The sequence below is a fragment of the Scyliorhinus canicula genome, chromosome 17 (genome assembly GCF_902713615.1).
Source record: "Scyliorhinus canicula chromosome 17, sScyCan1.1, whole genome shotgun sequence".
In the NCBI taxonomy this organism is placed as follows: domain Eukaryota; kingdom Metazoa; phylum Chordata; class Chondrichthyes; order Carcharhiniformes; family Scyliorhinidae; genus Scyliorhinus; species Scyliorhinus canicula.
This window is the reverse complement of record NC_052162.1, coordinates 105362381-105372080: the sequence shown is the minus strand read 5'-3', so window position 1 is coordinate 105372080 and position 9700 is coordinate 105362381. Positions and strand designations below refer to the sequence as shown.

The following is a 9700-nucleotide window of genomic DNA, read 5'->3' as shown; positions in this document are numbered from 1 at the left end:
GACTGCACCATAACTAGCGGACGATGACCCATTGCACAACGGGGCACATGATACTTAAGCAATTCAAGCCACTTCTTTTCACTCCCTGCTCCCTTCTCAGACATTTCCACATCTAACAATTATTTCGTAACTGGAAATTCAGCCTGTTCCTTGAGCCACAGCTTTATGATCCACTTTAGGTGGATCCACTTGTGTTGCAGGTGGCTCCATAGCTCAGTGGTTAGAGCACTGGTCTTGTAAACCAGGAGTCGTGAGTTCAATTCTCACTGGAGCCTATCTTTAAAATTTGGTTGAAGTTCACAAGTTGATTGGTAAATTTAATTTTGTGGGAGAGACCGGAGAGAGATACAGACAGATCGGTAAGTTGAGGGGGCAACAGGCTAACCGGATGTGAGGGCAATATTTGAAAAGCTGCCGGTGTTTACGGTCAAAGAGACTTGAGTGTGTTTGTTCAAGGAACGCAGAAGGTGAACACGCAGATACAGCAATCAATTTGCTCGGTCAATGGCATTTTGGTCTTTTGTGAAGGAGTGTTTGACTAAAATGATAAAGGCGTATTACAGTTGTCCCCCGTTTAGTTGACAGAACATCTGGAATACAGTGAGCAGTTTTGGCCTCCACATTTAAGAAATGGTTTACCTGCATTGGAGACGGCACAACAAAGTTCACCAGATTGGTCCATGGGATGAGGGGGTTGTCCTCTGCTGAGATGCTGAGTAAATTGGCCTGAAATCCCCTGGAGTTTAGAAGAATAAGAGGAGATCTCGTTGAAACGTACACAATTCTGTGTAGGTTTGATATGGTAGATGCTGAGAGATTGTTACCGCTCGTCGTTCAATCGAAAACATGGGGGGCATTTTCTCAGGATAAGGCGCTGATCATTTAGGTCTGAGATGAGGAGAAATTACTTTAGATTGTGCATCCTTGGAATTCTCTGTCCCGAGAGTACTGGATTCTCCATCAGTAAGCAGGCTCTACTTAAACAAAAGATCCAGAGAGGGTAATATACTTTTGCAACTTTTAAACTTGTGCAGCGAAAAATGGGTTAATCGTCCCAACGAACTGTGCCTCACATGCAGCGGAACACATCAAGATACGGACACTGTGGGTGACAGTGGGAGATGTCATGGTCAGAGGCTCAGTGATAGAACAAATAAGTGCAGATGAGTTGGTTCCCGTTGCATGGATGTGTCGGCAGTGGGTGGGATCACTCTGTTAACATGTATCCATAATGAATGGCCATTCTTTGTTTTGTAAGAACAAAACTAATTGAGAACAATTGTATTTCCTGTCGTGTGAATCTGAAGCTTGAACTAAATGACACCCTCGTTGTGGATATCTCATCAGCAACTTTGACATACGATTCTGTGGTGCGACGGGTTTGCTCGTCCTGCTGCTGCCTGAATGATGGAGAGGACAAGACTATCGGGGGATTGACTGCTCACCGCTCTCCCACCATTCATTCGCTCTCACATTCGGATTTTTCCCCGTGTGAATGAACTTTTTAAAATCTACACCATCTCTACCTTATTTCCCCTTCTCATAAAAGTTCAGTAACCTGAACCGGTCACGGTTTCCCCTGCTGCATACTGGACCTGACCCGCTAAGATTTCCAGCATTTTCTTCTTGTGAATGAAATCGAGAGGCGCTGAATCAATTCCCCTCAATACAGTGTATCTGCCATTAATTTCCGCACAGCACTGGTCAGAATATTTGCTCTCAATGTGACATTTTCTGGGTTGATTCCATGTGGTGGATTTGCACTTAAATTATTTAGCTGACGTCGAAGTATAATTAGTGGAGTGTGAATTTCGAGGCCCAGAGACACAAGTACAAATCCCATCACAACAGAGGACTGAAATTGAAGGGAAAGCTACTCTCAGTAAGGAAGCTGTTGTTTAATTGTCTTCAAAATCAGCCAGGCCTTTACAGAGGGAAATCTGCCATCCCTCCCCAGCCTGGCCTACATTGGACTCCAGAACAACAGCAATGTGATTGACTATCAATTGCCCTCTGAAATGGCCGACAAAACCAGGCAGTTCAAGGGCAAACAGGAAGAGTCAATAATTGTTGGCCTCAACAGCGAAACCCACGTTCCAAAAAGTAATATTTTCTGAAATTACCAATTCGAATTTTAGTTAATTTCTCAGCGATCAGCTCACATATACTACTGACCCTTTGTTTTAAAAGTCTGCGCTTTACTTATTTATATAGGTCCGGTCGAGTCAGGAAAAAAAAAACAGATCCACTGTGACCCAAAAAAATAGATTACAGATGCTGCAAATCCGAAATCAGAACAGAAAATGTTGGAAACACTCAGCTGGTCAAACAGTTTTTATGCGGAGAGAAATATTTCTGTTCGTTGATCTTTTACACCCAAACTGGAATAATATGGAGACTTAATAGTTTCCAAAAATCTACGCGAGAGAAATCCAGAACTCCCTCTGAACGTTATCCAGGACAAAATGAATATGTTTCTTTGTGTGTGAATTGTGTTCATTAGCTCACCGAAGTGTGTATTCTGTTTATTGGAGGGGAAGGATTTGAGATTTTTCAGTGTGCTGCATAAATGATCTGAGTGAACAAACAGAGAAGCAAAATATTCCCAGAGCAGAGCGAGCTGATTCCTACTGAATGACACTTCCACATTCTATCCCTTTATTTGTTCCATTGACGCCTTATTCTGTTTTTCCCCATCATCAGATTTGTTACTTAATCTCTTCTGCCATCCATTCTTTTCCAGGTTCCCTTTTGACCTTTCATCCCGATCTGCTGAATATTTTCAGTATGTATTGAATGTAAAGTCAAGAGACATTCTGAAAAATGTGTATCTACGAGAATAAATATAATGTCGTCACCAATATATTGAACACACACTTCGGCAGCAAGCACACATCGAACAAACCTGAATAAGTGCAATGATGATTCAATGTATCATGGGCTTGAAGCAGTATAAGGGGGTATAGCTCAGTGGTAGAGCATTTGACTGCAGATCAAGAGGTCTCTGGTTCAAATCCAGATGCTCCCTATGCTGTTTGATGCCATGCCAACTTAAATGCAATAGCTTAAAAAATGCTTATTATAACCTCCGGTGCAGATATTGTCTGGGAAACACTGTGATACATCATCTGCTCCTTGAACGGAAAGCCAATTGTAATTTTCTTTTTTTGTGTTAAATCTGCATTTGCTGCTGCTCGTCTACATCAGTGAAAACAGCTCCTTCCTATTTTATCTGTTGTCCCGTCCCAAACCACATATTCATAATTTTCAGCAGGTCCATTAAGTCTCCATTTCACCATGTTAACAATTCAATTTTTAACGGATATTGCGACATGAAATTCGTAAGTTATACCTTTGAGCAGTATTTAGACCATCCCCGATTGTATACGTCACACTGTAAAATCTATGATCCTGTCATTATGCTCGGAAGGAGTTCTAGCTTCAAAACGGAAACTGTGATTGCGTCAATTACTTTCGATTCCATTGAATTCAAGCCGTTATTTCACTGTTATAAGAAGCTGCGTGGTCGGCTATCTCAGTCAGAAGAGCATGAGTGTTTAAATGTCAGGTTTGCGGACACGTCGGGCGCAATTACTTTGAAACTTCATTGTTTTCCTGGGTGAAGGTTATTTCTCCGGTAGTGCCAATGCTCAGAACGAGTCTTTCTCCATCATGCTTTGTTAATATCATAGTTTATGTGTGAAAACTGATTCCATTTGTAGATGAGGACTGATGTACATAGAATGATGACACTTTAAAAGTGCCAAGTTCCACTCAAGGACTTGAACCAAAATGAATGCTCAGAATCACAGAGTTAGATGAACCACTTCATCGTAGACTGATAGCTGCGGGTTCTCGTCCAAGGGGATCCAGACAATAACAATCCAATGGTAAAATCTAGGCGAGAGAAATCCAGAACTCTCTCTGAACGTTTGCCAGAACGAAATGAATATATTCCGGTGTGAATTGTGTTTGTTTGCTCACCGAAGTGTGTATTCTGTTTATTGGAGGGGAAGGATTTGAGATTTTTCAGTGTGCTGCATAAGTGGTCTGAGTGAACAAACAGAGAAGCAAAATATTCCCAGAGCAGAGCGAGCTGATTCCTCCAGAATGACACTTCCACATTCTATCCCTTTATTTGTTCCATTGATGCCTTATTCTGTTTTTCCCCATCATCCCATTTGTTACTTAATCTCTTCTGCCGTCCATTCATTTGCAGTTTCCATTTTTTTTTTATATAAATGTTTTTTTATTGAGTTTTCATATTTTATATATTTTTTTTATAAATGTTTTTTTATTGAGTTTTCATATTTTATATATGACAAATTACAAGTTATTAGAGAGAGAGAAAAAAAAAGGAAAACACAAAAATTTTTTACATGAATATTTACAGGTAAGCATCTTCATAACAATAATTGTGGCCGCCCCCTTTAGCCAGCATACATATTTTACATTCCCCAATATGGCCGAGGCACAACGTTTATAGGCATTTATTTATAGTTTGGTTTTGGGCCTTGGCTTGCCATCAAACCCCCATACCGAGCCCGTAGCCCCCCCCCCCCCCCCCCCTCCCCCGGCTACCTTCCCCCGATTCCCGCCCATTTTCCCCTGGTTCTTGGCCACCCGACTATTCTTCCTCATGTACGTTGGCCACAAACAGGTCCCGGAACAGTTGCATGAATGGCTCCCACGTTCTGTGGAAGCCGTCGTCCGACCCTCGGATGGCGAATTTGATTTTCTCCATTTGGAGAGATTCCGAAAGGTCGGACAGCCAGTCTGCAGCTCTGGGTGGTGCTGCTGACCGCCAGCCAAACAGGATTCTACGGCGGGCGATCAGGGAGGCAAAGGCAAGGGCGTCCGCCCTCCTCCCCAGGAATAGATCTGGCTGGTCTGAAACCCCGAAGACCGCCACTATCGGGCATGGCTCCACCCTCACCCCCACCACTTTGGACATAGCCTCGAAGAAGGCTGTCCAGTACTCCACAAGTCTGGGGCAAGACCAGAACATGTGGGCGTGGTTGGCCGGGCCTCTTTGGCACCGCTCACATTTGTCCTCCACCTCTTGGAAGAACCTACTCATACGGTTTCTCGTTAAGTGGGCTCTATGTACCACTTTTAGTTGCGTCAGGCTGAGCCTTGCGCACGTGGAGGTGGAGTTGACCCTATGCAGTGCTTCGCTCCAGAGTCCCCACCCTATCTCCATCCCCAGGTCGTCCTCCCATTTCCTTCTTGTTGCGTCCAGTACGGTGTCGTCCCTATCTACCAGTCGGTCATACATGTCACTACAGTTCCCTTTCTCTAGGATACTTGCGTCCAGTAGGTCTTCCAGTAGTGTCTGTCGTGGCGGTTGTGGGTACGTCCTTGACTCCTTTCGTAGGAAGTTTTTGAGCTGCAGGTACCGTAGCTCGTTCCCCCCAGCTAGCTGAAATTTCTCTGTCAGTTCGTCCAGTGTTGCGATCCTGTCGTCCGTGTATAGGTCCCTGACTGTCAGTGTCCCCCCGTCCTGCCTCCACCTTTTGAAGGTGGCGTCAGTCAGTGCTGGTTTGAACCTATGGTTGTTGCAGATGGGAGCCTTGTCTGACATTTTGTACAGGCCAAATTGCTGCCGCAGTTGGTTCCAGGATTGGAGGGTGGCTGTCACCACTGGGCTGGTGGAGTGTTTTTTGGGTGGGGATGGGAGTGCTGCCGTGGCGAGGGCCCGGAGGGAGGTTCCCATGCAGGAGGCCTCCTCCGCACGCACCCACTCGGCTTCTGGCTCCTGGATCCATCCCCTTACTCGCTCGGCTGTTGCCGCCCAGTGGTAGAATTGTAGATTCGGGAGGGCTAGCCCTCCCCCTGGATTTTGTTTTTTGTATGACCTTCTTTGGGATCCTAGCATTTTTACCCCCCCCATACGAACGCCATGATATGTTTGTCCAGCGCTTTGAAAAATGCCTTGGGGATGTAGATCGGAATGGATCTAAACAGGAAAAGGAACCTGGGCAGTACGTTCATTTTGATCGTCTGGACTCTCCCCGCGAGGGAGAGCGGGAGTGTGTTCCATCTTTGCAGGTCCTTTTAACTTCGCCGTCAGGCTGGTGAGGTTCCATTTGTGGATCCCTTTCCAGTCATGGGCTATTTGGATCCCCAGGTAGCGGAATTTATTTCGGGCTTGTTTGAACGGCAGCCCCTTTAGTGCTGCCCCCCCCCCCCCCCCCCCCCCCCCCCCCCCTTTCGGGTGTACTGGGAAGATCTCACTTTTGCTCATAGAACATAGAACATAGAACGATACAGCGCAGTACAGGCCCTTCGGCCCTCGATGTTGCACCGACATGGAAAAAATCTAAAGGCCATCTAACCTACACTATGCCCTTATCATCCATATGCTTATCCAATAAACTTTTAAATGCCCCCAATGTTGGCGAGTTCACTACTGTTGCAGGTAGGGCATTCCACGGCCTCACCACTCTTTGCGTAAAAAACCCACCTCTGACCTCTGTCCTATATCTATTACCCCTCAATTTAAGGCTATGTCCCCTCGTGCTAGCCACCTCCATCCGCGGGAGAAGTCTCTCGCTGTCCACCCTATCTAACCCTCTGATCATTTTGTATGCCTCTATTAAGTCACCTCTTAACCTTCTTCTCTCTAACGAAAACAACCTCAAGTCCAGCAGCCTTTCCTCATAAGATTTTCCCTCCATACCAGGCAACATCCTGGTAAATCTCCTCTGCACCCGTTCCAAAGCTTCCACGTCCTTCCTATAATGAGGCGACCAGAACTGTACGCAATACTCCAAATGCGGCCGTACTAGAGTTTTGTACAACTGCAACATGACCTCATGGCTCCGGAACTCAATCCCTCTACCAATAAAGGCCAACACACCATAGGCCTTCTTCACAACCCTATCAACCTGGGTGGCAACTTTCAGGGATCTATGTACATGGACACCGAGATCCCTCTGCTCATCCACACTACCAAGAATTTTACCATTAGCCAAATATTCCGCATTTCTGTTATTCTTTCCAAAGTGAATCACCTCACACTTCTCCACATTAAACTCCATTTGCCACCTCTCAGCCCAGCTCTGCAGCTTATCTATGTCCCTCTGTAACCTGCAACATCCTTCCGCACTGTCTACAACTCCACCGACTTTAGTGTCATCAGCAAATTTACTCACCCATCCTTCTGCGCCCTCCTCTAGGTCATTTATAAAAATGACAAACAGCAACGGCCCCAGAACAGATCCTTGTGGTACGCCACTCGTAACTGAACTCCATTCTGAACATTTCCCATCAACTACCACTCTCTGTCTTCTTTCAACTAGCCAATTTCTGATCCACATCTCTAAATCACCCTCAATCCCCAGCCTCCGTATTTTCTGCAATAGCCGACCGTGGGGAACCTTATCAAACGCTTTACTGAAATCCATATACACCACATCAACTGCTCTACCCTCGTCAACCTGTTCAGTCACCTTCTCAAAGAACTCGATAAGGTTTGTGAGGCATGACCTACCCTTCACAAAACCATGCTGACTGTCCCTAATCATATTATTCCTATCTAGGTGATTATAAATCGTATCTTTTATAATCCTCTCCAAGACTTTACCCACCACAGACGTTAGGCTCACCGGCCTATAGTTACCAGGGTTATCTCTACTCCCCTTCTTGAACAAAGGGACCACATTTGCTATCCTCCAGTCCTCTGGCACTATTCCTGTAGCCAACGATGACCTAAAAATCAAAGCCAAAGGCTCAGCAATCTCTTCCCTGGCTTCCCAGAGAATCCTAGGATAAATCCCATCCGGCCCCGGGGACTTATCTATTTTCACCTTGTCCAGAATTGCCAACACTTCTTCCCTACGCACCTCAATGCCATCTATTCTAATAGCCTGGGTCTCAGCATTCTCCTCTACAATATTATCTTTTTCTTGAGTGAATACTGACGAAAAGTATTCATTTAGTATCTCGCTTATCTCCTCAGCCTCCACACACAACTTCCCACCACTGTCCTTGACTGGCCCTACTCTTTCCCTAGTCATTCTTTTATTCCTGACATACCTATAGAAAGCTTTTGGGTTTTCCTTGATCCTACCTGCCGAGAAGGCTCCAAACTCTTTCAGGAGTGCTATGATTCCGTCCATGCTGCTTTGTGGGTCCGAGATATAGAGGAGCAGAACATCCACATAGAGTGAGACTCTGTGCTCTCTACCTCCCCTTCGGATCCCCCTCCAATTTTTTGCTGTTCTGAGCGTGATTGCTAGTGGTTCGATTGCTAGGGCGAACAGCAGCGGGGACAGTGGGCATCCTTGTCTGGTGCCCCTGTGCAGCTGGAAGTATTGGGAGTTGGTATTGTTGGTCCGTACACTCGCCATGGGAGCGTTGTATAGGAGCTTTACCCAAGCGGTGAACCCTGTTCCAAGCCCGAACCGCTCCAGTACCTCTATGAGGTACTTCCATTCGACTCTGTCGAAGGCCTTTTCTGCGTCCAGGGAGACGATTACCTCTTGTGTTCTCTCCCCGGAGGGGGTCATTATCACGTTCAGCAGGCGCCTGATGTTCGCGGTAAGCTGTCTACCTTTGACGAAGCCCGTCTGGTCCTCTGTGACCACCTCAGGTACACAGTCTTCTAGCCTTTTGGCTAGGATTTTGGCCAGTATTTTGGCGTCTGCGTTCAGCAGAGATATGGGTCTGTATGACCCACATTCCGTTGGGTCTTTGTCTTTCTTAGGTATCAGCGAGATTGAGGCCTGTGCTAACGTGGGTGGCAGTGTGTCCCTAGCTAGCGAGTCTGTGAACATCTCCCGCAGGTGCGGGGCCAGCGCTGTCGCGAATTTTTTGTAGAAGTCCGCCGGGAATCCGTCCGGTCCCGGCGCCTTCCCCGTCTGCATGGAGCTAATGCTCTCCATGACCTCTCCCAGTGCTAGTGGTGCTTCCAGATCCCGTTTTCTGCCCTCTCCCACGACTGGTATGTCCAGTCCATCAAGAAACCGGTTCATCCCAGCCTTCCCCGTTGGGGGCTCCGAGGTGTACAGCTCTTGGTAGAAGGCCTTGAAGGTTTCGTTAATCCTCTCTGGTTCTGTTTCCCACGTGCCTCTGGTACCTCTGATTTGCGCAATTTCCCTGCTGGCTGCCTGCTTTCTCAGCTGGTGTGCCAACAGACGGCTGGCTTTGTCTCCGTGTTCGTACAGGGCCCCGCGTGCCTGGCGGAGTTGGTGTACTGCTTTCCTGGTGGAGAGCAGGTCAAAGTTCCTTTGTAATTCTTTTCTCTCCGCCAGGAGCTCTACGGTCAGGGCCTCGGAGTATTTACGGTCTACCTCCAGTATGGAGTCGACCAGCTTCTGCCTAGCCACCCTTTCCTCCCTATCTCTTTGCGCTTTGTAGGCAATGATTTCCCCTCTTAGTACGGCCTTAAGCGCTTCCCAGAACGTGAAGGATGAGACCTCCCCGTTTTGGTTGTTCTCCGTGTATTCCGCTATGGCCCGCGCTATCCTTTCGCTGAAGGCCTTGTCAGCTAGTAAGGCACCGTCTAACCTCCATGTGGGGCGCTGGGCCCTTCCCGTCTCCAGCCGCACGTCCATGTAGTGTGGGGCGTGGTCTGATATCACAATTGCGGAGTATTCCACCTTGTCTATCCCTGGAAGCACCGTTTTCCCCACCACAAAGAAGTCAATTCTGGTGTACACATTGTGTACTGGGGAGAAGAAAGAGAATTCTTTCT

The 9700-nt window shown here is 46.8% G+C and overlaps 2 non-coding genes across 2 annotated transcripts; both read left to right on the top strand.

Annotated features, from left to right (window-relative positions):
- The first annotated feature begins 202 nt into the window (after positions 1-202).
- On the top strand, positions 203-275 carry trnat-ugu. The gene has a single exon. It is a non-coding gene; the product is annotated as a tRNA-Thr (tRNA).
- Positions 276-2956: 2681 nt separating this feature from the next.
- On the top strand, positions 2957-3028 carry trnac-gca. The gene has a single exon. It is a non-coding gene; the product is annotated as a tRNA-Cys (tRNA).
- The last annotated feature ends 6672 nt before the right edge of the window (positions 3029-9700 follow it).